At 48.3% G+C, this 27,913-nt stretch overlaps 1 long non-coding RNA gene across 1 annotated transcript in view; it reads left to right on the forward strand.

Annotated features, from left to right (window-relative positions):
- Positions 1-25,767, forward strand: part of LOC108634244 — a 32,448-nt gene extending 6,681 nt beyond the window's left edge. Inside the window, exon 3 of the long non-coding RNA XR_001917519.1 lies at positions 25,720-25,767. This is a non-coding gene — a long non-coding RNA (uncharacterized LOC108634244). The remainder of the gene's footprint in view (positions 1-25,719) is intronic.

The raw sequence follows: 27,913 nt of genomic DNA on the forward strand, positions 1-27,913 counted from the left end.
ACACAACTGAGCGACTGAACTGAACTGAACTGAACTGATACCCTACTAGGAGATCCAACCAGTGCATTCTATAGGAGATCAGTCCTGGGTGTTCTTTGGAAGGACTGATGCTGAGGCTGAAACTCCAATACTTTGGCCACCTCATGCGAAGAGTTGACTCATTGGAAAAGCCTCTGATCCTGGGAGGAGTTGAGGGCAGGAGGAGAAGGGGACAACAGAGGACGAGATGGCTGGATGGCATCACTGACTCGATGGACATGAGTCTGGGTGAACTCTGGGGGTTGGTGATGGACAGGGAGGCCTGGCGTGCTGTGATTCATGGGGTGGCAAAGAGTTGGACACAACTGAACAACTGAACTGAACTGAACTGAACTGATACCCTTGCTAATTTTCTAATTTTTCTTTTAATTGTTGAATAGGGGTAAACCCACTCCAGTATTCTTGCCTGGGAAATCCTATGGACAGAGGAGCCTGGCAAGCTACATTCCATGGGGTCACAAAGAGTCGGACACAACGGGGTGACTGAGCACATGGGGCATTGAAGTCCTCAGCCGTAGCTGTGGGTCTGTTTGTTTTTTCCTCTCGGTTCCATCAGTTTTTGCTTCAATATTTTGCAGCTTTGTGGTTTGGTACACGCACATTTAGGATTACAGGGGAAGGCTACCTGCTGCTGCCAGGTGGCAGTAGAATTCTGAGTCCCTCACTGGACATCCAGTGACACCTGAGGGGGCTCCTCATTACTGCTGGACAGCGGGTGGGGAGGTGTGTTTCTGGCTCCTAGCTAGGCCTTCACTAAAATGTCCTGACCGGCAGGGGGAGGGGTGCCTTGTTCTGCTCCCCACGTGGCTCCACTGACGTCAGGGAAGGGGGCATGTGTCGAGTTCATTACTGCTGAGTGACAGTGAGACCTGTCTCCTGACACAGACTCTCTGCAAGGTGGGGGTCGCCTTGTTATTTCCCCATGAACCTGAAGTCAAGGTCTCCATTGGTTTCCACCTGTACCCCGAGGGAAGGTGATCTCATAGCCTGGTGGGCATGAAGCCCCCAGCTTCCTGCCTGACCTCCTGTGACAGTACCAGCAGTGACATTGGAGGTGTCTTGTTGCAGCATGAGGGAGAAGGTGCAGGGTAGCCTCCCACCCAGCCCTCTGTATCACAGCCCTTTTGCAGATGGCTGGAGCGGAGCACTCATTGTCTGCAAGTTTTCTGTCTTGCTAGGCTCCCTTTCCCTTGTTCTTTAGCCAAAGAGAGAAGAGTTTTGCTGGGAGTTGGTCTTTTGGCCTATTTGCCATCTTCTGCTCCAAGTCTGCTGCATATGAGGCAAAAAATAAGCCCAGAGAACCGACTGTTGCGTTATCGTCAGGTCCTGAGGCCCCTCACCATTCTGCCTTTTTCTTTTCACCTTTCAGAGTCTTTTTGTGTTTGTTTTGTACATTCTATCCAGGGATTTTAGTTGCATATGGTGGATGGAACAGGAAAAATGTCTACTCCATCTTCCCAGAAATGAAGGTTCAGCTTTCTCTTTGAACCCTCACAAAAGTTATCACAAATAGTCTAAATTGGGGGCTGGGATTCTGGGGAAGAGTGGCTTTTACAATTTTTAAATTTAAACGTTTTTATACTCTAAATGTATTTAAAATGTATATTAAAAATGTATTTAACACAAGAGTCTGCCTGCCAGTGCAGGAAATAAAAGAGACATGGGTTCGATCCCTGGGTCAGGAAGATCCTCTGGAGTAGGAAATGGCAACCCACTCCAGTACTCTTACCTGGATAATTCTACAGACAGAGGAGCCTGGTGAGCTGCAGTCTGTGGGGTCACAAAGAGTCAGATTCAACTGAGCATGCTGGCACGCACACATACACGTGTATTAAGATTTAACAGCTGGGAAAAGTGCAAGCTGCTTTACAAATATCATCTCATTTAGTCCTCATGATCACCCTTCGTTTGGACACTGGCTTTACATTGTGGCTCAGCTGGTAAAGGATCGCCTGCAATGCAGGAGATCTGGGTTCGATCCCAGGGTTGGGAAGATCCCCTGAAGAAGGGAAAGGCTATTCACTTCAGTGTTCTGTCCTGCAGAATTCCATGGATTACATTCCATGTCGCAGAGCCAGACACGACTGAGCAACATTCCCAAATACACACACACAGATCAGGAAACTGGGGCCTGGTAAGTAGTTTACCAGGAGTTTCTCAGGTGGTAAGTTTAGGGCTGGACTCTGAACCAGCACCTGATTTCAAAGCTTCTCCTGAGATGCTGACCTCTGTGCTGACTGCGAGGTCTCTTGGCCGGCTGCTGGCTTGTTGATGGCTGTTGACCGAAGGAGTTATATGTCTGTTTGGCCAGAATCTTATTGCTGTGGTCATTGGTGCCTTTTAGGACTCTCACTGACCCAGGGGGGTATTGGGGACAATTCTTAGAGACTCAAGGGTTGGGCCCAGGATCTCAGGATGTTTCTCCCTTTTTTTACAGTCTCCAAACCTTATAAAGAGTCTACTTCCTCGTAGGACCTTGCATTTGTTTTAAAAGTTCGACCAGTTATTTAGTGCCTAGCTTTGTTTGTACCCCGGGTTTCTAACTAGAAAAGAAAGTCTTCCTCAGCCTAAGGAAGCCTCTGGCTGTCCCCATGTCTGTAAGAGGAGGCTTTCCCTGTCAAAAGCTTGCTAGGGTTGTGGCTCAGGAGGCCTGGTTTTAAAACAAACAGCTAACATTTGTCTTGGATCTTAACCAACTCCACCAACCTGATATTCTCTTTAAAGTGCAGTCATGACTGCAAAGTATGTGGTGAAGAAAAAAAATGAACACCCTTCACGCATCACATCTCCACCTCTGGCCGGAACTGAAAGCCCACTTTTAACCCTCTTTCCTGCATGGGACCTGCTGCTTCTGAGGAAGCAGCCACAGGGGAAGGGGAAGGTTGGGCATCAAAGAGATAGAAGTTGTAGGTTTCAGGGAAATATAGCCACATGTAAACAGACATGTGGGTGCACCTCAATTTTCACTTTCTCAGAAGCGACCCTGCACCAGGTCTCTTTATCTTCTCAAAATGGGCTTCCCTGGTGGCTCAGACGGTGAAGAATCTGCTTGTGATGTGTGAGTCTGGGGTTCAATTCCTGGGTTGGGAAGATCCCCTGGAGGAGGGCATGGCAACCCGCTTCAGTATTCTTGGCAGGAGATCCCACCTCTGTCCATGGGGTTCTCCAGGCAAGGATACTGGAGTGGGTTGCCGTGCCCTCCTCCAGGGGATCTTCCCAACCCAGGGATCAAACCCGCATCTCTTGAATCTCCTGCATTAGCCGGCAGGTTCTTTCCCACTGGCACCACCTGGGAAGCCCTTGCCTTTACGGTGGTGGCACGAAACACAGTATAGGTTTTCTGAGGAATCTCCTAGCAGCCACTTCTCACTAGCTTTGGGGTTAGAAGTTCAGCCAAGTAAGGAAAGGGTGAGACTCGTAGCTCAGCCACACCCCTCCCTGCAGAAATTTCATCCGGCATCTTTTCCCACAACTCTCGGTCCTCCTTCCAAATCACTGATCTGCCCAAGCAGCCCAGAGGGGTGCAGTTTGTCCTGGAAATTGCACACAGAGGAATTGCCTCACACTCCTGGTGGTACCAATCTTTATTATATGGATTCTTCTGCTGAAACTTTAATTTCAGGACCCTTTCATACACTTAATTGGCCCAGAATTTAAATCTTTTTAATTTGAGTTACATTCCCTACCTGCTAAATCCTGGCTGATTTCTTCCCTCTGTGCCCTCCTGACAAATGGCTGGGCATGGTTACTCCACCAACTTTACCCTCCTCTCCGTAGTTTTGGAGAACCAGTCCCAGCTGATGGCACTGATGGTCTTCAGTGCTGAACTGATGAGTGGACTGTGGCCGGGGCTCTGCACTGGCCCTGCTGCCCCAGGCTGGGGGCCAGGGGGAGTCTCAGGCTGGAAGTCAGTGGTGTATCCAGCGTCAGGTACAGCTTAGAGCTGGGGGAGGCTGCACTTCGGAGGACAAAGGGGTGGTAATGGAGAAGTCTTCCCTCCAGGCTGCTGGTGTCCTGGAGCTTCCCAGGACCTTTTCCTGTCTGGGCTCCCTTCCTCGTCCACCTCTCCCACTCGCTCATGACCTCCTGGGGAAAAACCTCCATGAGAACCTTGGCAAGGAGAGAAGGGAAGTGGGGTGTAAAGTGCCCTTCCTGATCTCCGGGGTAGGCAGCTGGGTGAGCATCTGAGTAGGGCCCTGGCCAGTTGGGTTCTGTGCTCCGCACTCAGGGTCTCCCCAGTAATGTGAGTGACTGCAGCCTGAGCTCTGAGCAGGCACAGGGACCAGCTCTGCCATCCTTCCCCTGCTTGGCTGCTGCCCTGAACGCTGGCTCCAGCGGAGCACACACCTAGTTCTCATGCTGGAGCTCAGGCCAAGTGGCCTCATCTCCCCTGCAGCCTCCTCGTGGCTCCAGCTGATGATTTATGGCTACCCATTAACTCTAGTCAAGCGGCTCAGCTCATGGGAACGTCTGCTCCGCAGCAGAGCAAGCTGTGTTTGCAGGGACATATGGTCAGGCTCTTCTGGGGTTGGATTAGGCTCACAGAGGGACCGATGCCCGAGCTTCTGCTGCTGGGGGAAAGCCATGCTCCCTCCTCGCTCATCAGAGAGCAAGCTGAGCTTCTCCTTTCTTCTGTCCAGTGCCCCAGACGGCAGCAGGGTCCCAGGGCTCTGCCCAGCCCTCTTGCCTCCAGTACCTGCCCTCCTATTCTCCCTCTGACTGGAAGAGAAGAAATCATAAGTCTAGACCAGTGGTTCTTTTTTTTAAAAAAAAAAAACAAAAAAAACAACTTTCAATTTTGTGTTGGGGTATAGCCAATGAACAATGTCACGATAGTTTCAGGTGGACAGCAAAGGGACTCAGCCATATATACACACGTACCCATTCTCCCCCAAACCGCCCTCTCATCCATGCAACATAACGCTGAGCAGAGTTCCCTGTGTTCTAAAGTAGGTTCTTGTTGGTCCTCCTTTTAATTTTTATTTATTTATTTATTTTTCTACCTGGTCCTCCTTTTTAAACATGGCAGTGTGTGCATGTCATCCCAAACTCTCTAACATCCTTCCCCCTAGTCCTCCCCTGGGTCACCATAAGCTTGTTCTCAAAGTCTGTCTGTTTTGTATGTAAATTCATTTGTATAATTTCTTTTTAGATTCCACATATAAGGGATGTCATATTTGCAGCAACATGGATGGATTCAGAGAACGTCATAGTGAGTGAAGGAAGTCAAACAGAGAAGGAGAACTATCAAACAGAGCAGTGATTCTTAAACGACAGAGTGGTGGGCCCACTCCCAGAATTTCTGAAACAGCAGGTCTGGGGTGGGAGCCAATAACTTGCCTTTCACACAAGTTCCTGGGGGGTGTGATGCTGTTGGTCTGGGAGCCCCATGAACCACTGGTCTTGACCAGTCACCTCTCTAGGAGGGTTACAAGGGCACCAGGGCTGAGTGGAGTCTTGATTTGCTTGACTCCATGTTGACGGAAGATAGATTTGGGTGGGAAAACTTTGAGGTACTGAGTTCAAAGCAGAGAGTGTAGGGACTCAGTTTGCCAAATGCCGTGTTGTTCTGCAGTGGAGATCTCTCAAGGGTCCTGAGGCAAATCACACTTGTTGATTTAATCAGCCGCAGATGCGTCTCAGAACCCAGAGTCAGAATCAGGGTAGAGAGCCTGATGACTTTGATCCATGGGCACAGTGCTGGCCTCCCCCAATCTGTCTGGGTGTCTGCCGAGAAGCATGGTCCACCTAGAGTGTCCTGCAAAGAGTCCACGTTGCAGTCCACCTAGTGGAAGGACTGTCCTCTAGGGAGGCCGAGGGACGCCCAACATGGCCTCTCCAGCTTGACTCCTGCAGGAATCTGCCTTTGGACGCCTTGTCCCCGTCCCCTGCCCACTTCCCCCGACGATGAATGGCACCTGCTCAGAACCTGAGCTCCAGCATCATCCTCGGGGCTTTAGGAGTCTCCATGCATGCATGTCTGCTCAGAGCCCCAGCTCTCAGGTGACCCACGTGGTCTTGGTTCCTGTTTAGGGAAATGCAGAGTGTAGGCTGGGGCTGACGGAATCCCGTAGGGATCTGAAGGAACCTGGGCAGACATGCCACCCGTCAGGCTGGAGGAGCAGGCATGGGGGGTGGTGGGCAGTGTGTTAGCTCCCTGAAACCACAGTGGTGCACATGAGGCTGGCCCCGAATGAAATGGACATCTCAAAATGTGACCCTCTGCTTCAAAATCCATCGTTGGATGTTTCCTGGCAGGCAGCCTGGGAAGGGCCATGTGAGGCTGCCTCTCTCCTACAGACGCTCCCCTCTGCCCATCTCCTTTCTGGCTCCTTCTGATGCCTCCTCCACCCGCTCAGCCCTTGCCTGAGCTTTGGTGGGTCTTCCTTTCCCAGCTGCTGCCCCTTGGATGTGGGGTTGGTGGCCGGCATGGAGAGTCACAGGGGCGGTGGGTTCAGAGGAGGGGCAGTGATGTCCAGTTATGTGTTGGCCCTTTGGTGCAGCTGAGTGTTGCAGAGCAACAGGAACTACAGAGGAGAAAACTGAGACTCAGGAAGGTTGTCCACTCGCCCGTGGTAGTGATGAGTTGGCAGAACTGGTTTTGGTTCCAGGAACCCGTGCTCCTGAGCCTGGACTGGTTTCCTCTCCTCGGAGCCCCGTCGTGTGAGCGCTCCTCTGAGGCTAGCCTTAGAGTTACCACTATTTGCGGGAACAACAAGAGGCAAGTGTGCCTTGGCATGTAAACTGCCATCTGTCCAGATATTTAAAAATCTGCTCTCTCCATGTGCCAGTCAGGGTTTAAGCAGAGAAGCAGATCCACCATTTTGGGAGTTATGAGAGAAGAGATTTGGCAAAGGAATGGATTCTTGCATGACATGAGAGGCACCAGGAAGAGCTGGAAGTGTGGCCAGTTGGAGAAGCCCAGTTGCTGAAACAGCCCCACGAAGCAGGTGTGGGCAAGTCCACTGGAAGCCAAGTATCTGATGGCCAGGCCCCTGATGGAGACAGAACCAGGATTCAGGAGAAGAGGTGGACCCTCAGGCTCCCCTGCGACAGGCTTGATGGGGCAGAGGCTCCATTTCTGCCTCCTAAGCTCCCAAAGCCCCACTTTAGGCCAATTCTAACCCAGAACCATCCAGGGGAGGGGTTTCTGGGAGATGGCTCCAGTTTGACCCAGCTGTCAATAGAATCATTGCCATGATATGTTTCTGAGTTTCTCAGTAAGCAGGCAGCGAGCTCAATCCCCGCCTTTCTCTACCTGCTTTCTCTGACGGTAAACCTTATACATTTAGGGGCTCCCAAAATGTCCCTGGGAGAACTTCTCTGTTATATGTGGAATCAACTGATTTTCCTTAAAAGGTACATTCTTCGAAGCCAGCCATGCATAGACTTTGCCGGGAGCCCTGTAACCAGGGGGACCACATGGCCTCGTCCCCCAGCTCCAGTTACAGCCGTCGCCTTGCATAATTATTAACGATGCCTCCTTGCCATCTCAGGAGGACACTGGTTTGGAGGCCAGATGGTAAGGTCGCTTGGCCTTTAGCTCAGCCTTGAATTGCTCGTGCAGGTGAGGAGGGTGGAGCTGAGGGCAGAGGAGGGGGGCTGCTTGGATTCCCCATGGCCCCCACCTCCTCCCCCCTTCCTCTCAGTCACCAAGGTGGAGGGAGGGGAGGGAACAGGTTACGCATCAAGGTCTGGTTCTGAAACAGGGAGAGAACCAGACTAAGTGTCTCTGTCCCAGGGCCCAACTGCTTCCGGGAATTCCAGGAAAATTCCTGCCAGGTGTTCCTGTTCTTCTGACACCTCCCCTCTCCCCCTCCCCCAGCCCCACCCCACCCTGATGGGTCTGGGAAACACGGCCACTGTGGATCAGTGCCCACCTCGGCTCAGTGCCCACTGCAGCCCCACCTTCGCTCACCTGGGCTCGTGGTGTTGCCCAGCCGTGCTGGGGCTGCACTTCTGTCTTCATCTCCTTCTCGTACCTCAAGTCCATTGGCTTAATTTAGTTTTGGCTCCCTCTGACACTTTCTTTGAGGACTGTAACTTAAGTCAACAGTTAACTGAAATCCAAGACTTTTAACACATATTTCCTTCAGGTCATGGGTTTACTGCATGAATGAGTCAATGAGATGGATGGAGAAAGGAGTAGCTTAGGTAAATTTGACTGTGGGAAAACAATTAGCATGAATCTTAGCATTAAGTTTGCCTTCATGAGAGCATTCCTCTGGCTGCCGTGGAAACTATGATGTTTGGGTTCAAATAACACAGGGAATTGGGAAGAGAAAGCTCAGGTTTTGTTTAGGGGGAGGAGGGGGTCAGGAATGGGGCCTTGGGCAGGAATGGGGCCTTCAGCAGGTGACTTCAGCTCTCCGAACTAAGCTTGGTGTTCAGTCACCAAATCGTGTCTGACTCTTTGTCACCCCATGGACTGCAGCGTGCCAGGTTTCCCTGTTCATCACCGGTTCCCACAGTTTGCCCAAGTTTATGTTCACTGAATTGGGCATGCCATCCTCCCATCTCATTTTCTGTTGCCATCTTCTCCTCCTGCCTTCAATCTTTTCCAGCATCAGAGTCTTTTCCAGTGATCTGGCTCTTCACATCAGGTGGCCAAAGTATTGGAGTTTCAGCTTCAGCAGCAGTCCTTCCAATTCAGGGTTGATTGCCTTTAGGATTGACTGGTTTGATCTCCTTGCTGTCCAAGAGACTCTCAAGAGTCTTCTCCAGCACCAGAGTTCAAAAGCATCAGTTCTTTGGCACTCAGCCTTCTTTATGGTCCAACTCTCACATGCATGCATGACTACTGGACCTCACCTTCCTCCTCTGTAAAGCCAGGATGACACCACCTGCCTCACAGGATGATTAGAGGTAGGGAGATATTCTTTATATAAATCCTTTACGTAAACTGACAGTTGCCTGACACTAAGTCATCACTTGGAAACACTCTTGGGGATGCTGGTGTTTATTCTCAGTGCCCCCACCAAAGGCAGCTCTGGGACTCTTCTCAGAGTCCTCTGACCACTTCTCCCTCATCCCTAACCTAGCCTCATTGAGGCTTCTTTTTGACCCCTGAAATGCTTCCCATCCACCCTTTTCCTGCCTGAGTGTTTTATGAGCTCATGAAGTCCCATCTCACCATGATGGCTTCCTGAGGTCTCTATCTCTCCTCTGAGTTCCTTCCTTCCCTTGGTATTGACCACACGCTGCTTTGGGTTGCCACGTGCCCCTCTGTGGACAGCTGTGGTCTTATCTCTCCAATGAGACGGTCAGGTCCTTGTAGATGGGAAAGCTTTCTTTTGTATGCTTCTGGGTAAAAGTGCTGGCTTCTGCATGTAGTTGGGTCTAATAACAGCTTACAGGATGTCAGATGCACCCCCCACTCTCTAGCACTGGGCTTTTATGGGAAGACGAACTTGAGAACAGTGAAGTGTTTATGCCACAGATTCCTCTATTTCCCAACAATATCCTCGGGATTGCATGTGTTCTCCCATCCACCCTCATTTCCCAGCATGGACTTCTGGGTGTGCAGCGGACACCCAAGGATGGAGTGACCCCAGGCTTGAGGGGGTTGCAGAATGCTGTGGTTCAGCTAAGCCAGGAGACTGATGCTGGAAGCATGAACATCCTTCCCAGTGAAAGTATTGCTCCCAGAGCCAAGGCTGATGGCCACCCTGGCTTCTTTTGCCATATCAGCATGGTATCTCCAAATAGCCCTTTACTCGCCAAGAACATCAAGCCTGGTCTTGGGAGGACTGCTGTGCATGTGCACACGCACGCGCGTGTGTGTGTGCACGTGCACATGTGTATGTGTGTGTGTATGCATGCGCGTGTACATGTAGAGAGCATGTAGAGAGAGTTGAAGAAATGGGGAGAAGGTGGGGCTGAAACTTCATCCAGGTTGACCATCAGATTAGCAACGGATATAGGAACTGCGTGAACATGAGTTAATAGCTATGATAATCTTTTTCTTTTTTAGAAATTTATTTGTCTGTGCTGGGTTTTCATTGTGGCATGAGAGATCTTTATTGTGGCACATGGGATCTAGTTCCCCACAAGGGTTAAACCTGGGCCCCCCTGCATTGAGAGCTTGGCGTCTTAGCCACTGGACTGCCAGGGGAGTCCTGCCGTGGCATCCTTTCTTCAATCTAAAGTTGATTTAGAGTCTGTATATAAAGCACACCAAGGTGGAGCTGCCCTGGGGGAACCCAAAGTTGGGTTCAAGGACGCTCGACCAAGAACATTGTCAAAACTTGTACCATAAACCTCATTTTTCTTGCCACATAAAGGAGGAATAGCAGTGTCTTTCTCATTTGTAGAAAGTGCCTGGCATGTGTAGGACCTGATGTGTGGGGCTCATTTACATTTCACATTTCTCTCTGAGATCATAGAGCCTAAAGGCGGTATTGTGCTCAGGGCTCCTGCCTCCTTTCTGCTCTGCTGGTGATGAACGGCAGACAGGAGGTGGTGCAGACACAGGGAGTGACAGTGTTAAGGGTACCATGTCCTTGGCAGCGTTGTCTGCATCCAGGGCGGAGGTGACAGGGTGCCCCTGAGAAGCGCAGAGGGGTACAGTGCGTGAGGTGGGTGTCTGTGTGAGGCCTGGGGGGGATGAGGCCCAAGGGTGGTGGGAGGTGTGCATGTCCTGCTGTGTGTGGTCCCTCCAGCCTTGCGGGCCATGGAGGCTGGGGTTTGGGTGGCACTCTGGGTGTTGGAGGCCGTGCTTCCAGCAGAGCTAGCGGGTGTTGAGGGGCCGCGGGTGTGGGAATGGCACCCGCCCTCCCCGCTCTGAGGTGGCTGGTTTGCTCCGTGTCCCTGTGAGCAGGCAGCGTGTCCCAGGCTGTGTGGGAAAGGAGGGCCGCCCAGGGGTGGAGACAGCCTGGGAGGGGCCTGGGAGGGGCCTGGGAGGGAGGCCGGAGTGGGCGTCTTGAGAGAATAAGGAGAAAAGGCTTGGAAACCCGGATAAGGCATTTCTCCACCACTTGGCTCTCTTTATCTCTGAAAATTAAAGCCAGGCCTCTGCTGGAACATTCCGCTTGAGATTCTGCTGGGGAACTTAAAAGACTGGGGAGGAGTGGGTGGCGAGTGGACTCTTCTGCCTCAGTTGATAGGATATGTGCTGGGGTGGGCAGCACCGTGTTTTGGTTTTTATCCGTTCATCAGTTGATTCCTGAGCACCTGGATTCCAGACCCTGGCTTCAGGGGTGGGCAAAACCGCAATCATGGTTCCTGCTCTTATAGAGCTCACCGTCTGGTGAAGCAGGCAGACCACCAAACAGATGAAGACAGGATATGATATTTTTCATTCTGGAAAATATCAATAGTTTATTATATTTATTAGCACATAATATAGTATCAGTACTAATAACATGCTAATCTATTAGCATATAATATATAGAAATCATATGTGTATAAATAGAAAATTAATAGTGTGTATATATATACATACATATATATATATGCATGTATGCTAAGTCACTTCAGTTGTGTCCAGCTCTTTGTGACCCCATGGACTGTAGCCTGCCATGCTCCTTTGTCCATGGAACTTTCCAAGCAAGAACACTGGAGTGGGTCCCCAGGTGGATACAGGGTGCAAGAGGAGATTTGAAATAAGAATAACTCCACCCTGGGAGTCAGAGAGAGCAGATTGTCTGTCCAAGATTGTGTCTGTCTCCATGGTGGGGTGGAGAGGGTAGTGGAAGGTGTTCCAAGTAAACTTATCAACACCTCCTGGGCAGGGACACTGGGGAGAGAAAGACACTCATGTCCTGTCAGCCCTGGCCAGGCCTGGGAACCTGCGCTCACCCTGGACCATCCATCCCAGCTCACTGCCCAGAGGGCAGTGTCCATCCAGGCTCCCCCACCTCCCCACCAACATGCACAGCTCCTATCAGCTGAGTACAGTCCAGGCTTCAGGCCTTCCTGACGACAGCAGTGCTGAATTGGCCAGTGTGGGAAGGGAGCTGAGGGTAGGGGAGCGATGCCTGTCCCAGCCGTGAGCTCTTTGCCAGAGGGGTCAGCGCAGCATGGGGAGGGGCAGCTGCCTGTGCTGTTGCTCAACCTCCGGCACGTGGAGTGCGATGGCCCGGGTCAGCTGGCCATCTGCATCTTGTTGAGCATCCCTACTCCTGGGAACCCTGCTCTCTGGCCCATCTGTCCAGCTGCAGGGGAAGCTTGCAGGCACAAGGATATTCTTGCTGTGTTTCTCCAACCAAGCAGATGCTCAGAGCAAATAAACAGACCAGGAAGCTCATAGAGGCTGTGTCAGATGTAGCTGAGACATGCTGTCATTTTTGAAGGCTGTTGATATGCTTGAAGGGATCAGTATTCAGGACCAGATGGTATCTGACCATGTACTGAGACTGGGTTTCTCAGATCACCCCTAAAAATAGGATTTGCTGCATGCTTTACAGTTTCCAAAATCCCGAGATCACTAGCCAGCAAAGTGTGGATGGGGGCCTTGCATTCAAGTTCTTGGCCTCCAGATCCTGGGCTCTTTTAGCCTGTGTGATTCTCAGACTTGGTAGGTCCATGTAGAGAACCCAAGAGGGCCCCTGGGAAACTGCAAGCTTGCTTTGACTGCTTGTGTGATTGGATTGCTTACAGACTCCTCACTTCCTTTAGGAGAACAGGCCCCAGGAAACATGTAGGTCAGAGGTTTGGCTCCAGGGACTGTGCTCTCCAGTCACACCTGCCTCACTCTGGGGGCCCAGCTCCATAACCAAACAGACCTGGGCTTTGGGACTTGGCCTCCTTCGGCCAGACCCTGGGTGAATTCCCTCATTTCTCTGGGTCTTGGCTTTCCTCCTAGTAAAACGGGGATAACCGGGCCTTGCTTATGTGGTTTTGTGAGGATTCACAGGGGAACGTTCAACAACTGTGACCTTCCTTCCCACTTCTCCCCTGGCTTGTTCCTCATCTCTTCTGGCAAACAAACCAACAAACAAACCCCCATCCAATGACTTGGCTGCACTTGGCTGCCTTGTTTTCAGGCCACTCCATACATTCATCCGGCCCTGTCCTGGTCCCTGCGAGACCGAGTCCTTGGCTACTGTACAGCTCTCTGCGAACACACTGATGAGGGTTTGATAGGTTTGAATGGCATACCTCTATGCAGCGTCTCTCGGTGTCTGTGGGGCATTGGCTCCTGACCCCCACCGACACCAAAATCTGCAGATCCTCCAGTGCCTGGTATAAAGCTGTGCAGTATTTGAATATAACCTCCACACACCCTCCCACACACTTTAAATCATCTCTAGATTACTTACAATATCCAATACAGTGTTGAGTTCAGTTCAGTCCCTCAGTCGTGTCTGACTCTTTGTGACCCCATGGACTGCAGCACGCCAGGCCTCCCTGTCCATCACCAACTTCCGGAGTTTACTCAAACTCATGTCCATGTTCACTGAGTTGGTGATGCCATCTAGCCATCTCATCCTCTGTCGTCCCCTTCTCCTCCCACCTTCAATCTTTCCCAGCAGCAGGGTCTTTTCAAATGCATCATTTCTTTGCATCAAGTGGCCAAAGTGTTGGAGTTTCAGCTTTAGCATCAGTCCTTCCAATGAATATTTAGGTCTGATTTCCTTCAGGACGGACTGGTTGGATCTCCTTGCTGTCCAAGGGACTCTCAAAAGTCTTCTCCAACACCACAGTTCAAAAGCATCAGTTCTTCTGTGCTCAGCTTTCTTTATAGTCCGACTCTCACATCCATACATGACTCCTGGAAAAACTATAGCTTTGACTAGATGCACCTTTGTTGGCAAAATAATGTCTCTGCTTTTTAATATGCTGTCTAAGTTGGTCATAACTTTTCTTCCAAGGAGCAAGCGTCTTTTAATTTCATGGCTGCAGTCACCATCTGCAGTGATTTTGAAGCCCCAAAAAGTAAAGTCTGTGTAAATACTATGCAATTTCTTGTAAATACAATGTAAACACTACATAAATGGTTTAAATACAATGTAAAGACTATGTAAATACTAGCCAGTGAATGACAAACTCAAGTGTCACTTTTTGGAATTTTCTGGAATTTGCGTGTGGTGTATGGGGTGTGTGTGTGTGTGTGTGTGTGTGTGTGTGTGTGTGTGTGTGCGTGTGTGTGTGTGTGTGTGAATGTTTTCAGTCCGCAGTCGGGTGAATCGTGAATGTGGAACCCGTAGACAAAGAAGGCGGATGCAGTGCTGAGCAGTGCTGGCTTGTCCACCTGTTCAGCAGACGTTAGCTCTGGCTGATACTGTTGTTAAGTGGGATTCGTGAGGGAAAACTGAAACGTTTCACAGCATCTTGGGTCTGGAAGAGAACTTTGTGAACATTCTTCTCCATTTCCTGCTTTGTCAGACGACCTCGTGACAGAGTAAGCTCAGCTCTGGGTGTAGCTCCCAAAGGAAGGAGGCCCGTTTTTCACCTAATTTGGGATTTCTTCCCCCAGTAGGAGAGTGCTTGGATGTTGGGTGGCCCCAAAAGACAAGTGTTTACCATGCTGTTCGATCTTCTGGGTCTGGCTCTCAAAGACCTTTGCTCTCAGCTCTGCTCTCCTCTGCTTCCATAGCAGTTCTGAAGCCTGCATGACTAAGCGGATTTCTCCCTCACTCTTGGGAGCATCCACTTCTTGAATTCTTGACTGGTCTTTTCTCTGGAAAATGGACACCATTTTTCTTTGAATGAAAAGAGATGCAACTGCTTAATTCTAAAGAAGATTCCCTTCCACTGACAAATTACCGCCAGCAGGCTCTTCTTGCCTTAGACTGGACATCACAGCTGGGCAGGAGGCACACGGTCACTTAGTCAGCTTCTCTGACATTTTCAGCTTTTCTCTGCCTTGACAAGTGGTATAAACCACACTCTCATTGGTTGGGACCAAGTTAAAAAAACCTCAGAGTCAGGTTTTCTGCTTGTCTCCCTCTCTCCCTCCCTCCCTCCCTCCCTCCTTCCTTCCTTCACTCTTTCTCTCTTGATCTTTTGATGAGTTTTGTTCACTTGACCATGGGCTTACTTCCTAGCATCAGAAGAGATGGTTGGGGAACATGCTTGAAGATGTGGATTTTGAGCCTCTGTGGAATTCTAACAGACTTGTACTGATTAACTATAATGAGAAAATCTGACTTTCCATAAAATGCTCTGAGATCATTCACCTTCCTTTTTAAAAATATACATATATGTTTTAAAATTTTAGTTAATTAATTTGTTTGGCTGTGCCAGGTCCTCGTTGCCCCTGCAGCATGTGGGATCTTAGTTTCCCAGTCAGGGTTGGAACCCACGCCTCCTGCATTGGAAGGCAGCTTCTTAACCACTGGACCACCAGGGAAGTCTCAACATTCATCTTTCAAAGGGTCCCTCCTAATCTGTCGGAGCACTGGGATGATCTGCAGGGGCAGGGGCTAGATTATACCGACCCTTGCTTTGCTTCCTTTTCCTTCTTGCCACTTGATCTTCACCCAGCTGCTTATTTCCTAATCCAGCCACTGGTGAATGGAAGAAGGAAGAGGGAGTGAAACTCATTCTCAGGTCCTTACATCTCATGGGTGCTCTCTCGAGGAAAATGTTCTGTGTGGATAGTGCAAGATGAATGTGTTAAAATGAACATGCATGGTTTACCCATGCCTTTCTGCCACCTTTCAAATGTCCTTCCTCTCCACGTTACCTCTTCATTAGGTCTAGGAAACTTGCCAAAGCTGGCACGACATAGGGGGTTTAGGAAACCCTGCAGACCTTAGGTTTTGTTAGCAGAAGCTATGGCCATTCCAAACACAGAAAGGACAAAATTTCGCGAGTGTCCAGACTTCTCCAAAGGCCAGAGGTAAGTCTCTTTATGTAATCAGTTTGCCTCGAAAGGGTGAAAAGAGGAGGGGTGTAACATTCCCCTTCTGGTTTAACAGGTCACATTCTCAAGGTGAATCCAATTGGAGAAGTGCAGTTTGGGGAGGCAGTGGTTCCCTAATCACTGGGATGTGTCAACTACACATGGGCAGTTGCCATCTACCTCTGCAAGGATTAGATCACGTGCTGCTGCAGCTGCTGACCTTCAATACTCCCTGAGGGGAGTTCTGGGTGGAGAGCAGAAATGAGGCCCTCTGTGCTTGGGGAAAAACTGGCAGGACAGGTTTTCAGATAGTTAGATATTTTCAGGAGCCGATTTTATGAGCCTAACTCTTGTATCTCCTCAAATCTAGAAAAGCACTAAAACCTTTCATGGTAACTGCTGTTTCCCATGACTAGCAGAAAGCTTCCTGAGACCAGTAGAAATCTTCTGGAAAAAATATGTGCTCGACTGCATGTACTCTCCCTTCACCAGGATCACATATATATTGTCCTTCCCCAGGACCTCTTTGGAGCAGTCTCTCAGAGATATTTGAGGTGCTGTCTCCTGGACTGAAGTCCTCATGTTGCCCCCAATAAAACTTGACTCACAACTCTCAGGTTGTGCTTTTTTTTTTTTTTTAAGTGTACAGATGCTAGCATTATGAAGAGGTTCCTGATCGCCTGAAGACCAGAACTATAACCGACCTTTCAGCTTAAGGCTCTCACAGAGAGCCCAGAGTTCTGAGCCCTATCAACACGTGTGACTTCAGTGTCAAGGGCTGATGGCATTATCAAATCCCAACTACTCGTGACCTTTAGCTTTGCTTTTCCTCCCTTCTCTTGCTCTCTCCCCTTCCCTGTGGGATGGAGACCTGAGACCCGGAGCCACATTCCTGTATTATCACACTTCCTTCTGCAGACTGAACAGGCTTATTCCTGGACAAAGATCTGTGTGAAAGCTCTCCAGGGCTGGTGGGAATGCTGCCCCCAGAGAACCTGACTTGTTTCAGAAGCTTATCTTCTGGCACTTGCTCCTTCAATGAAAAAGGCTTAGGCAAGAGGTTCCAAGGTTCCCTGGAGAAGGAAATGGCAACCCACTCCAGTACTCTTGCCTAGAAAATCCCATGGATAGAGGAGCCTGGTGCAGGCTACTGTCCACGGGGTTGCAAAGAGTTGGACACTACTGAGCGACTTCACAAGCCCCTGAATGGCAATGCGCTCCAGTGCTCTTGCCTGGAAAATCCCATGGATGGAGGAGCTTGGTGGGCTGCAGTCCATGGGGTCGTGAAGAGTCGGACACGACTGAGCGACTCCACTTTCATTTTTCACTTTCACGCATTGGAGAAGGAAATGGCAACCCACTCCAGTGTTCTTGCCTCTGGAGAATCCCAGGGACGGTGGAGCCTGGTGGACTGCCATCTATGGGGTTGCACAGAGTCGAACACGACTAAAGCAACTTAGCAGCAGCAGCAGTAAGCCCCTCAACTACAATTTGTAAGAAATAAATAAATATGTCCAACTTCCTATTTACTTGACCACACTCAGGGTCATTGTCATTGCCCTTTTATTAGTGACTCTGGGTCCAGTGAGCTATGGGTCCAGTGTGGTTACCAGGTGAAGTAGCCATCCCCTATGGCTACCCCAAAACAGGAGCTGGGCCTTGTCAGTTTCACTGGGAGAGAGTGTGGGGCAAGCTGGTGCCACAGCTGACGTCTCTGTGGGATGTTAAAAGAGTTTTAGTGAGGAATGGGGCTAGCTGTATGTGTGTATATACAAACATGAATATGTGCAAATTGTTGTTCAGTCACTAACTCATGCCTGACTCTTTTTGATCCCATGGACTGCAGCAGGCCAGGCTTCCCTGTCCTTCACCATCTCCTGGAGCTTGCTCAAACCCATGCCCATCAAGAGGGAATGCATTTTTGTTGGGTCCTCATGTTTGCTTCAGATGGATGCTTGGGTTTGAGTTCGGGGATGGCAGATGAGGGGTGATGAGGGGGAGGGGTGGGGGACCTGGAGCTGGGGGAGAGGAGGGGCTGCAGCAGAAGTTGGGGAGGAATGCAAAATGTGGGTGGCATGAGAACAGATTTTACGACTGAATAGAGCTTAAAAATTCTTTGGCTAAAGTCAAAGCATAATTTTTTATGCTGAAGAAATGATTTTATTTTTTCCCGTTCTCCTCTTTGATTCCTTTTGTGTAATAATTTGCCAGACTCCCTCCAAAAAATCCCCCAAATGAGTTCAGGGTGTGGAGAGTGCAGCTGAGCTCCGTGGGAAGGAGTGGCTGCAGGGGCAGAGAGGGCTCAGCTGGTTTGGGGACAGGTTCCCCGGGCTGCTGGCCTCTGCCCCTGCCAGGAGGCCAGATCCCTGCCCACCCATTTGGAAAGCCTGCTCTTTATCTTTTGTTTTGGTTTCCATTGGCATTTTCTTTCTTGCTTTGAAACTGTGTCCAATCAAATTGGCACAGAGGAGGCCTGAGTAGACCAGTTGGAGCCATCTCATTACTGCTGCCTATCGGATTCTGGAATTTCTACTTCCTGCCCCAGCTTGTCTTCTGACCCCAGCTCCCTCTGCCTCTTCTGACATCACCTTTTTCCTCCTTGACTGTGTCTATAACTCTGCCCAGATGTTTCGGTATTAGGAGTGGGGGTGGTGGAGTCGTGTGTGTGTTTGTGTGTGTGTGTGTGTGTGTTAAATTGCTCAGTCATGTCTGCCACTCCATGGACTGTAGCCTGCCAGGCTCTTCTATCCATGGGATTCTCCAGGCAAGATTGCCATTTCCTTTTCCAGGAGATCGTCCCAACCCAGGGATGAAGCCTGGACCTCCTGCATCTCCTATGGTGGGAGGTGGATTCTTTACCACTGTGCCACCTGGTGAGAATCATAATGAAACCATTAAAAGAATGATTTAAGGAACCATTAAGGAATACATTTCACCAACATCAGTAGCCATTTGGATCCTCACTGGCCCCATAGCTTCTTCATTCTGCAGACAGAACGCTGAGTTATGGGGAGACAAAATGGATTTCATGCTTGCTTGATGAACTAGTAACAAGCGTGGTTTTTGGGTACTTCATTTGGTCCTCTGAACAATTTACATCCTCTTCTTACCCAACTGGAGATACTGAGGAGACAGATAGATCATAGACATTTCTAGTAGAGAAATGCTCACAGAACATTGGCATTGAGGGGTCTTCAGTAGTGCTCTGGGACACTCCCTCAGAAGTGACTGGCTAGGCTCCAGACCAAAGAGCTCCAAGCTTAATGACTTCATATCTTGAGCTTTGACAGGTTGGAAATTCTTTGAGTTTCACCCGCCTTCCCTATTTAATCAATGAATACAATGATCCAGATTATCAAAAGAAGACAGATGTCTTCAACCAAGAGCCCTACCTACTTGCAATCTATTCATTACTTTTAAATACACACATATACACACATGTAAAACAAAGCCCAAATGTTTTAATGTTTAGTTGTTATTTATGAAGACATGTGGAAATGCTTTACATGATCCTAGGGATACAACTGTTTGACGTTTTTGTTAAAAATGATTTTTTGGGCAAGGTGGGAGAAGATTGTTGTCATTGTAAACCAGCATGGCATGGGACAGTCTAGATTTTTATATCTTAAGAACATAAATGGTGGTGATGTAGTGACAGTAGATAAGGTCCAAATGTCAGATAAGAATGCAGAGGCTGCTGATTAAACCTCTTTTTCATTGGCAATAAGTGATTTTTCTCTGAATGTTGAAGCAACAAAGTTTGCGATAACAAACCAGGAAAGAAGAACTCGAAGACCACCTGGTGGTTTATCTCCACCATCATTGTGCCTCCACTGGAAATGCTTTGCCTGCTGTAATCCTAAATGGAAGGATCTTTCTTGGCTCCCAAGGGGCTGGGCAGCCACAATTAACACAAAAAAGCCAGAAAGTATGAATTTCATCAGTATGAAATTCATCTATGCAATTGTGCAATGAAATCTGATTTCAACATAACCTAATATCTTGCTTTGTCTAAATATAATTTTGTGTGTGTTGGGAGGGTGGTGGTGATTAGTTGGCTCAGATGGTAAAGAATCTGCCTGCAATGCCAAAGACCCAGATTTAATCCCTGGATCTGGAAGATCCCCTGGAGAAGGTAATTGCCACCCACTCCAGTATTCTTACCTGGAGAATCCCATGGTCAGAGGAGCCTGGTGGGCTACAGTCCAGGGGTCACAAAGAGTCAGAAGAGACTTAGCTACTAAACAGCAACAAGTATAGCCACAGCCCTCGAGAAGCAAAAGGAGTCAGTAGGCTAGGGTGTTTCTCATCATAGATGGCCCAGATGGTCTGTGATGAAGCTCATGGTGAAAGGTGATAAGTGATGCAACTGAAAGACAAGAAGCCCAGCTGAGCAGAACTCCAGGTATCAAACCAGCAGATGGCAGCTGAGCAAATCCAGGGGGAGAAGTTTTGGTTTACGTGTGGTGCGGAAACACTTGAGTTCATGCCAGACCATTGGAGGTTCATTTTCTAATGCTGAGTCCCATGCTCTGCTGTCTTACTACTGACCCCTGCTCTGGTTCCTTCCACGCCCCTTATGTTGGACACCCCGACAGCAGTCAGCGCTGTCCTTCAATTCCATGAGTCCTGAGGCCACCAAGTCAGCTGGCCTCCTGTCCTTGTTTGGTCATTCTGCTTGTCTGTGGACATTGGGATTTCCTGAATGCCCTCAGGGAGCAGGTGTGGGGAGGAGATGTCCCAGAAAGTGGAGGGTTTACGAAAGGCAGAGGTCGAAGAAGCATTTGGTTCTAAGTGGGGGCTAGCGAGGAATAACAGTTTTACTTTTTGAACCCAACTATAAGATTTTTTTTAATGAAAACCAGCGAAGGAGATGTAAGGGCTGATCTCATGGTTACCATTTGTTCTCGGGAGGTCTTTGAACACTTCCCATTGTCAGTCGTCACCTCTATACAATACGCGGACAGAAATGAGTTCACCTTCACAAGATACTATTTCAAACCCATACTTCTTGATTGGGTGGGTGGGTTGTTTGTCCTGAGGCATCTGCTTTTTAGCACAGCCCATCTCACGACTCATATACCATTTTTTTCAGATGCTGGGTTAAAGCCTGTGGTTAAGAATAGGCTTTTTCTCAGTGGGAAGCTGAAAGGCTGTGTTTGGACGATGCTGGCCACGGGCCTCTTTAGCACAGTTAATTAATTCTAATGACAAATATTTACTGTGTGTCCAACAAAGCAGGCCATGCTCTCACTGATGGAGATGCTCTGATGTGGTAATGGAGAGCGGGTTTGAAAAACTAATGATTTTTAAATGTAGTTCCCAACCCAAGACTCAGCAGACACAATGACAGGCATTATTCTAGCCTAAAAACCACTCTTGATGGTGGGGGGACGTGCCCACGAGGTCTGGGTTGGCCATTTCCCTTCCTTTCTGTAGCTGGGGGAAGGGAGGCAGGGCTTGGCCCTGGGCCAGTGTTTGTAATCCTCCCAGCAGGCTCCCACATCTTCTGGGTGGGCCTACATCTTTTGTTACATATTTGTCCCCCAACCCCTACCACTTCTGAACTCTCACAGAGAAGGCGCCCAGGAGGCGGTCAGCAGGGTAGGCGGGCTAGTGGGCGCCCTCAGGCCTAATTTGTTCGGCTTCCCTTCAGCCCCACAGCACTAATTCATTTGTTTGCATTTGGGGGAAAAAAAAAAACACCCTTTCTTTATTGTCTATCCTTTATTTCCTGGAATTTGACATGAAAGTTGTTATTGTTTTAGTTAGTGGCCTCCAAAGGAATAAACCATTTGAACAACAATTCTCCGTGGCAGGGGTTTCAGATGATTTGACTTTTAAGCCTGGGTGTCTGTTCTGTTAGCATCGAATGTGCACTGAATTTGGGGTGGCAAGAAGGGGGGCTGTGTTTATTTTTGAACTCTTTTAGGCTCTAATGAAAGCCAGCTGCGTCTCCAACAAGTGCATTTTCCCATAGAGACCCTCATAGTCAAGCTAAAGCCACACGGGCTTCTTGTGTGTTGACTTTTCCTCCATTAACTTTCTTGTGTTTCACCCTTTATCTTTCAGTCCTTCAGCCCTTGACGGTAGATTAATCAGTGCCATCTGCCCGACCCCTTCTGTGTTTCTGGAACTCTTGGCACTTTCAGTTTGTGGGGGACAGACTTCCCATTACTCAGTTGTGGGGGTGGAAGTGGTGGGTGCCTCCTGACATGGGTGGCCCCTTGGGTTTGTGTCTGTGATGAGGTCCAACTTATATGCTGGCTGCGTATAACCCCGATGCCAGGTCCAAACCGGGCACATGGTTTCGTGTGCCAGGAGAACATTCCTTCACGTGTGCCGTTCCACTGGGCAGGTCCAGTCACCGTTTTGCCAAGGAGCAGCGCTGAATTGAAATCCTGGCCTGGGTTTACAGGCTGACGAGTGGGCGGGCGATGGAGCGGCAGGGGAGCACGGCGGCTGGCCACCTCTGCCGGTTTGGTCACCTGAGAACGCGGAGGAATGATTTATTAGCTGCTTCCTTCACCTAGTACGTGGGATGCAGGCTGATGAGGGAAGGCACTGCTTTTTCTCCCTGTAATCGAATGCTTTTGGCAAGGATGCTTTGCAGTGATTAAACATGGGGCAGTGAGGTGAGCTATAAATGCAAACCTCCATGCTGGAAAATCCAGAAGAAATACGTAAGGAAAAGAAGACCGACTGAAGACTGCCTGAGACAAAAAGAAGATTAAAAGTGAGTGAAGAGTGGAACTTCCCTGGTGGCCTGGTGGTTAGGACTCTGTGCTTGCACTGCAGAGGGCACAGGTTCCACCCCCGGGTGGGGAACTGAGATCCCACAAGCTGCATGGTGTGGCCAATTAAAAAAAAAAACAAAAACACAACAAAAGTCTTTAAAAAAATAAGTGAAGAGAAGAATAAAGGATTATTGAGATTAAATGGAAAAGTTAAAAAAGATGAGTAAAACATGAGTAATGGAATCAAAGAAGGCATAGGAAGACGTGCTCCCTTGCCCCTCCCCTGAAAAAGAGAGAAGGGTTAGGGGAGGGGTTGACGGGGGAGATTGAATTTATAGGTTGATGAGAATAAGGATCTCAGAGATTTTTAGGTCATTGGACACTCCTGAAGCTGTGGGTAATGTGCACTTGAGAAAGATTTGGGCAAATTTCCGCAGAACCAATTCGGAGAACATGATATAGTGTGTCTGACTCTTTATGGAGGACCTGCTCTGTAGGACCAGAGAAATACACACAGCTGAGGCTTTATCACCGTATCCGGTTTCCGTGTAGTTTTCCTTCTTTTCTGGTTCCCACCACACTGGTCTGTGTTCACGGATATTTAGCTCTGGAGTCTCTTCAGCACAGTGAATTGCTTCTATCATTCATTCCGTTGGTTTTAGCATGTTTTCTCGTTGCTCACAAGACAGATTCTTGGGGACAAAGAGAGTGGCTTATTATTCTTTTGTGATGTTCAGAAGCATTTCGGGGTGGTGAGCAGGTGGTAGGAGTCCTGGGAGACGGGGCCAACAGTGACTTCATGGGAGAAGCTAGCTTGCCTCCATCCCTCCTGCCTCCCTCCCCGCTTCTCCTCCCCGTCCTCCCTTTCCTTTTTTCCCATCCTCTCTCCCTTCCTTTCTTCCAACCAATATTTATCAGACTCAGACCACATACCCTGCACAGTTCTAGGCCCTGGGCATGAGCAGCAGACACTCTCTGATGAAGCTTACATTCCAGCAAGGGAAGAAGACACCACAACACAACAAAACAAGTGTTCACACAACGCACCACTGGGGAGGGAGGGTGGAGAGGCGGCGGCAGCAGCAGGGCAGGCGCCTGAGCTTGTACAGGGTGCAGGAGGTATCCTTTTTATATGAGTGACCTCTGAGTGGAGACCTGAGTGGCAGGGGGAGGACCTCTGGGAGAGGAGTGTCTGGGTATAGGGAATAGGGAGGCCTGGAGGAGAGTGCGCCCGGTGTGTCTGCAAGCAGCAAGGAGGTTGGTGGGCTGGGGAGGGGTCGGGAGGCCCGAGTGAGGTCAGAGAGGGACCTGTGCTGGGACTACGCAGGTTCTTACAGCAGGGTAGTAAGAGTATCGGATTCTTTTCTGGGTGAGGTGGGGGGCGCCAGGGTGGGGCTGGGAGCCTGCAGGAAGGGGCTGCTGTGGTTGTCAAGGCGGGAATGCTGGCGACCAGTACCAGGGAGGTGGAGGCTGAGATGAAGGAAGGGGTCAGATGCTGAGTCTTTTGGGGAGATGGCGCTGATGGCATTGGCTGATGGGTTTAATGAGGGGAACGACAGAAGTACAAGAGGCAAAGATCTCCCAAGGTTCTGGGCCTTGTCAGCAGGTGTGTTTGTAACCTGAGTTTCATGGCTCTGGACAAGTCCTGGAATGACGGAAGCCCGGGATGTGCTTGCGCCTCAGTTTCCTCGTGACTGATCTGGGCTGATGAACATCAGGATGGTGGCGGCAACGCAAGCCTCACATCATGTTGGTGCTGCACAAGTGAGGTTCAGGATAAGTCTGTCATTCTACACATATTCACAGGGCTCTGTTATGGCCTGGTTCTGGCTGATAGTTCAAGAAGTATAAACTTCTTATCCAGCTGGAACTGACTATTGTTTTGGGAGATGAACACGTGACTTCAAAAAAATCCAATCCATTTCCTTCAGTATGGCTGAAGGTGGTCAGTGCCCGGTGAACAGATTGTATATTTTACAGCAGTTTTATGTTCATAGCAAAGTTGAGCAGAAAGTACAGAGATTTTTCACATGCTTCCTGCCTGCACATACACAGTCTCCCTGCTGTTAACATCCTCTATCAAGGGATGCACCTGTTACAATCAATGAACCTACAGTGACAGTCATCACCACTCACACTCTGCGGTTTATATTATGTGGGTTCAGGGGTCCCCAACCTCCAGGCTGTGGGTTGGTACCTCCTGTCAGATCAGTGGCAGCATTAGATCAGAAATAAAGTGCCCAATAAATGTAATGACTTGAATCATCCCCAAACCATCCGCTGCCCCCAACCCAGCCAACCCATGTCCGGGGAAAAATTGTCTTCCATGAAAGCAGTCCCTGGTGCCCAAAAGGTTGGGGACCTCTGATACAGTCCACTCTTTGGCAAAAAATTCCTTGAGTTTCGACAGATATATAATAACATGGTACCATCATTATAGTATCACATAGAATGGTTTCACTGCCCTAAAAATCTTCTGCATGATTTCAGTTCCACCTACTCATTCCTCCTTCCTCACCCCTTATTACCTGCCTTCCCGACCCTGATTTTTTATTCTCTACCTCGTTTTGCCTTTTGCAGAGTGTCACAGAGTTGAAATTATGCAGTATGTAGCCTTTTCAGATTGGCGTCTTTCACTTACTAATGTGTATTTAAGTTTCCTGTGTCTTCTTATGGCTTGATAGCTCATTTCTTTTTAGTGCTGAGTAATATTCCATTGTTTGGATGGACCAGTTTGTTTAGTCCATTCAACCTACTAAAGGATATTTTAATTGCTCCCAAGTTTTAGCAGTTGTGAATAAAGTTGCTTTAAATATCTGTATGCAGGTTTTTTTGTGGACAGAAATTTTCAGTTTATTTGGATAAGTACCAAGGAGCGTGATTGCTGGATCATATGCATAGTAAAAATATGTTTAGTTTTGTAAGAAACTGTCAGGGGTAGGGAGTGAGAGAATTGGATGAAAGCAACCAAATGGCACAAGTTTACTGTTATAAATACATTCCAGGTATGTAGTGTACAACAGATAACAGTAGTTAGCATTGCTATGTGGTGTATTTGAAAGTTGCTAAGAAAGTAGATTATAAAAGTTCTCATCACAGAAGAAAAAACCTTTTTTTTTTTTCTTTTTTCTGTATCAATATGAGATGATGTAGGTCTTCCTAAGTGGCACTAGCGGAAAAGAATTCACCTGCAATGCAAGAGACCTGAGTTCCATCCCTGGGTGGGGAAGATCCCCTGGACGAGGGCATGGCAACCCACTCCAGTATTCTTTCCTGAAGAATCCCATGGACAGAAGTTCCTGGAGGGCTACAGTCCAAGGGGTCACAAAAAGCTGGACACAATTTAGTAACCAAACAACAATAAGATGATGTATGTTAACTAAATTCACTAAGGTAATCATTTTACAGCAGATGTTAAGTCGTCATTATGCTGTGCCTTTAAACTTATACAGTGCTGCTTGTCAATTGTATCTCAATAAAAATGAAAGAAAAAAAAGGAAATTGCTGAAGTGTCTTCCAACACATCTGTACCACTTTGCATTCCCACCAGCAATGAATGAGTTTCTGTTGCTCCACGTCCCCATCGGCGTTTGGTGGTGTCAGTGTTGTGGCGTCTGTTCATTCTAATAGGTGTGCAGTAGTATTTCATCATTGCTTTAATTTGAAATTTCCTAACAACATATGATATATAACCTCAGATATGCAGATGACACCACCCTTATGGCAGAAAGTGAAGAGGAACTAAAGAGCCCCTTGTTGAAATGAAAGAGGAGAGTGAAAAAGTTGGCTTAAGGCTCAACATTCAGAAAACGAAGATCATGGCATCTGGTCCCATCACTTCATAGGAAATAGATGGGGAAACAGTGGAAACAGTGTCAGACTTTATCTTTGGGGGGCTCCAAAATCACTGCAGATGGTGACTGCAGCCATGAAATTAAAAGACACTTACTCCTTGGAAGGAAAGTTATGACCAACCTAGATAGCATATTCAAAAGCAGAGACATTACTTTGCCGACTAAGGTCTGTCTAGTCAAGGCTATGGTTTTTCCTGTGGTCATGTATGGATGTGAGAGTTGGACTGTGAAGAAAGCTGAGTGCCAAAGAACTGATGCTTCTGAACTGTGGTGTTGAAGAAGACTCTTGAGAGTCCCTTGGACTGCAAGGAGATCCAACCAGTCCATTCTAAAGGAGACCAGTCCTGGGTGCTCATTTGGAAGGAATGATGCTGAAGCTCCAGTACTTTGGCTACCTCATGCAAAGAGTTGACTCATTGGAAAATACTCTGATGCTGGAAGGGATTGAGGGCAGGAGGAGAAGGGGACAAGAGAGGATGAGATGGCTGGATGGCATCATGGACTCGATGGATGTGAGTCTAAGTGAACTCTGGGAGATGGTGATGGACAGGGAGGCCTGGCATGCTGCAATTCATGGGGTCGCAAAGAGTTGGACACGACTGAGCGACTGAGCTGAACTGAACAACATATGATGTTAAGTATCTTTTCACATTTTGATTTTCCATGGGTATATCTTCTGTGGTGAGGTGTCTGTTCAGGTATTTTGCCCATTTTCAATCATATTGTTCATTTTCTTCTTGTTGGCTTTTAAGTTTCCTGGTGTGTTTTGGATAACAGTCCTTTACAGACATGTCGTTTGCAAATATTTTCTCCCCGACTGTGGCTTGTCATCTCATTCTCTCAACAGTGTCTTTCACAACCAGAAGTTTATAATTATGATGAATTCCAGCTTATCTTCTGTCTTTCATGGATTGTGCATTTGGTGCTGTATCTAAAACGTCATCACCAAACCCAAGGTCATCCAGACATTCTCTGGTTTTATTTTCAAGAAGGGTTACTCGGTGTTTGTTCAGTGCACTTTATGGACTGTTATGGCTTCTGAAACTTTCCACTCACTTTTTCCAACATCCCTTCTTTCTTACCTCTTCTTTAATACCCCATCTCACTTGAGAGAAAACCAGATTAGCCCAACTCCCAACAGTTCAGTCTTCTGCATATAACAGATTTAAAGGGAAATTGTTTGGCTTCTCTTTTTAAATTTATTTTTTAAGGAAAGTATATTTTTATTACACATATTGTATATACACTGACTTGCTCCTTATCTTTTTAAAAAAATTTTTTATTTTATATTGGAGTATAGCCGATTAACAATATTGTGATATTCTCAGGGGAACAGCAGAGCAACTCAGCCATTGTTTGACATCTAATGAACTTTGTTGGAGAATCCTGGGAGATCCAGGTCAATAGGTCAGTACTCATTGTTTTAATCACAGATGCCTATCTTCTCTCCTGCGGCCTCAGATTTTTTATATTACCGTGCCTGCTGTCCATGG

The sequence above is a fragment of the Capra hircus genome, chromosome 29 (genome assembly GCF_001704415.2).
Source record: "Capra hircus breed San Clemente chromosome 29, ASM170441v1, whole genome shotgun sequence".
NCBI classification, from domain to species: Eukaryota; Metazoa; Chordata; class Mammalia; order Artiodactyla; family Bovidae; genus Capra; species Capra hircus.